Source organism: Vombatus ursinus, unplaced genomic scaffold, assembly GCF_900497805.2.
Source record: "Vombatus ursinus unplaced genomic scaffold, bare-nosed wombat genome assembly UNPS02012319.1, whole genome shotgun sequence".
In the NCBI taxonomy this organism is placed as follows: Eukaryota; Metazoa; Chordata; class Mammalia; order Diprotodontia; family Vombatidae; genus Vombatus; species Vombatus ursinus.
This window is the reverse complement of record NW_020952097.1, coordinates 2,467,783-2,471,469: the sequence shown is the minus strand read 5'-3', so window position 1 is coordinate 2,471,469 and position 3,687 is coordinate 2,467,783. Positions and strand designations below refer to the sequence as shown.

The window sequence follows — 3,687 nt, the reverse complement described above, 5'->3', positions numbered from 1 at the left end:
GAAGGAAGGAAGGAAGGAAGAAAGAAAGTCATGCCAATCTAATTTCTTTTGGGGGGAACAATTGCCATATCACACCCTTTGACAAAAACCCAACAACCAAAGACACTATCAGTTCGTTTAGAAGCATTTGTGGTAGACAGTGGAGGGCCCATATTTGTCATACTCCTGCTTGCTGATCCACATCTACTAGAAGGTGGAAAGAGAGGCCAGGATGAAGCCTCCAATCCGGAAAGACTTTTTTCCCTTAGGTGGGACAATGATCTTGATTTTCATTGTGTTTGGAGCTAAAGCTGTTATCTCCTTCTGCATCATGTCAGCAATGCCTGGGTACATACATGGTGGTACCATCAGATAATATGATATTGGCATACAAATCCTTATGGATGTCAACATCACAGTTCATGTTTGAGTTGGAGATAGTTTCATAGATTCCACAGGATTTCATACTTAAGAAAAGGTTGGAAGAGAGCTTCTGGGCACCTGAACTTCTCATTGCCAATGGTGATAAACTGACCATCAAGGAGCTCATCACTCTTTTCTAGAGAAGAACTAGATGCAGCAGTGGCCATTACCTGCTCAAAGTCTTGGGCTATGTAATACAGCTTCTTCTTGATGTCACACACAATTTCCCTCTCAGCAGTTGTAATGAAACTGTACCCTCTCTTGGTCAGGATCTTCATGAGGTAGTTTGTTAGATCATGGCCAGCCAGATCCAGACAGATGATGCCATGGGGAAGAACATAACCTTCCTAGATGGGGACAGTGTGGGTCACACCATTAATGGAGTCCATTGCAATACCAGTTGTATGACCAGAATCATATTGGGTTAACATAACCTAAGATGGCAACATACATGGTTGAGGTGTTGAAGGTCTCAAACATAATCCATGTTATCTTTTATCTGTTGGTTTTGGGTTCCAGGGGCACTTCTGTGAGAAGCACAGGGTACTCTTCAGGGGCCATACAAAGCTCATTGTAGAAAGCATGATGCCAGATCTTCTCCATGTAACACCTCTCTTGCCCTGGTCCTCATCTTCCATGTAGCTATATTTCTGACTATATCCACCATCACATCCTGATGCCTGGGGTGCCCAACAATGGAAGAGAAGACTGCCCAAGGGGAATCATCTCCTGCAAAGTCAGTTTTGCACATTACAGAGTCATTATCAACACTAAGGGCAAAAATGTCATCATCCATGGCAAACTTTGAAGTGACAAGCTTAAACTCTTAAGAGAGAGAGGAGGTGGTGCTGTACCTGGAGGCAGGGGTAGGCAAGTGCACACTAGGTGGAAGAGCTCACAGCTCTCAAGCCCTCATTTTGATGCATTCTCTCCAATATCAATTGCTGAGGGTCAGCTAATATCTCTTCAATTCTATTGATACAGCTATCAGTTCAATCAGTTCACATAAATGAGCTTTTACCAGGAGGTATTTCCTGAAAAGATATAGCAAAAGCGGAAAAAAAAAATACAAATGCATCAGCTGAGCCAGAGTCACCACCTCTCTGCTACCAGTCCCTGGGGAGAGTGGGCTCAAACTTAAAGCAATTGCTACAAAACATTTGATCCAGAAAATTCACTTCCAAAAGTGGCAGCCATTGAATAAGTTGCTCCCTTGCTCCAGGATTCAGTGCCTTATTTACTGGGTAGACCAGAGTGACCTGCTTAATCCATCCCATAGATTAAGCAGGTCACTCTGGTGAAGCAGGCTCACCTGCCAGGAAACATCAATATGGACTCCAAGTCTCGGGTCTCTGGTGCTCTTCTGACCTTTCGAAGTTAGCAAAGTCATAGCTTAGTCCATTACATCTCCACCTAAGTGCAGGAAAGAATGAAACATTTGAGACAGGAAAATAGTTGTGATACACACACACAAACAGATCTGGTGGGGATAGTAAGCCCCATCTTAGAGGCTAACAATAGTCCTTGCCTTGATGGCCACCAGGAAAGAGAGAGAGAGAGAGAATCAGCCAGTGCCTTTTGTATGCATGTTCAGTTCCAGCTCAGTTGCTAATAAAAAGGCTTTTTTTTCCACCACTCAGTAAGCTGATGCGAAACAGTCCCTGAATACCTGAGCCTATTCTGAAGAGAAGAGCTGGACACTTCCTTCACACATCATTATGAATTTCCAGAAGCAGATTCCCCATGGCAGCAAGGGGAGCCCCTTGTGAATGCTTTGAAACTGGACTCTTATTGGTCAGACCCCTAATTATTAGATTAGTAATTAGTAAGGTTACTAGGTATATAGTGGCAGCATTAGTCAGGGTATTAAGGAGAAGTAAGGGCTATCATCTATTGCTTGAAATGCTAAACCCCAAGTGTCAGGCTTCAAAGTCTTGAACAAAGTGGGCAGAAAGGCCCTGGGGCTGGAGACCATAGATAAAAATGGGGTGGAAAGGCAGTAGACCAACACTCCTTAGTCATAGTTCCTACTGCACCAGAAGATATACAATAAATACTGCACTTTGACAAAGACCAAAAGTCTGCTTATAAAAGTACTTGTCAGAAGGGTTACAGTTTGTGAGTTATTGTGAAAGGGCACAGTTTCCTGGGGGGTAACTAGGTAGTGCAGTGGATAGAGTGCCAGGCCTGGAGTCAGGAAGACTTATCTTCCTGAGCTCAAATCTGACCTCAGACACTTACTTGCCAGTGACCCTGGGCAAGTCACTTAACCCTATTAGCCTCAGTTTCCTTATTTGTAAAATGAATTGGAGCAGGAAATCGCAAACAACTCCAGTATCTTTGCCAAGAAAACCCCAAATGGGGTCACAAAGAGTTGGGTATATCTGAAACAACTGAACAATACAACAAAACAATTTCCTGAATTCTTGCTGTTTCTCATTGAACGAGTCTCTTGCAAGCAAACTCAAAATTTTTGTTATGCTCAAAATGTTCCCTTATATATTCATTGCATGGAAACAAATTCACATTTTTGAAACAAATGTTACAGCAGAATTTACTAAATTTAATTTTTGTCTTCCAAAGGGAGGAATGAGGCCTAAAATAAAGCACAAATGAGCAGGAGCTTGAGGGAGCAAGGGCGGGAAGAGAAGGCTATAGGCGTTGTCACAGTGAGACCAGGAATGGGCTATGGAAGAGGAGGTAGCAATGGTTCTTAAGGGAGGCACACCTAGCTGAATTCTCCCTCATCACTCCAAGTTACTGGGTTGCAGTCTGATTGTCATTTAAGATCAATTGAGCCTCCATAACGGCCAAAAACCTGAATTAATCTTTTCTTCCTGAGTGAGCTAAGTGTCAACAGCTAAAGCTGACCAAGAGCATTCTTATATTTATAACCACTAAGGCTCCTTTAACCCAGACACTTCCTTGATGGTGGTAAAGGAAACACAGATATCCTGGATCTGACATTTGCTTATCTTATTTAAATTTCCTTTCTCATGCTGTGGTTAAACATATGGAGACCATAAAATTGAGTAACCAGACATCCTGAGTCAGGGTTTAGATGTCCTGCTGAAATTGCTTGATTCAGTCAGAGTTAAAGCTCTGTCTCCATGTAGCATGTTACATGCTGCTAACTTAAGGGAATAAAACAATATGAATTTACTTATCACCTAGCTTGTTGTCTCTCTAACCAACTTTCAGGTCAACAAGTCATATTTGCAGTAGGATAGCTCACTGAATAGCCAAAGGTCATGAGATTTAGGAGAACATTCTTCCCCAGGTGAC

General features: G+C 42.5%; 1 pseudogene; it reads right to left on the bottom strand.

Annotated features, from left to right (window-relative positions):
- Positions 1–117: 117 nt before the first annotated feature.
- On the bottom strand, positions 118–1,195 carry LOC114039904 (annotated as a pseudogene).
- Positions 1,196–3,687: the final 2,492 nt, after the last annotated feature.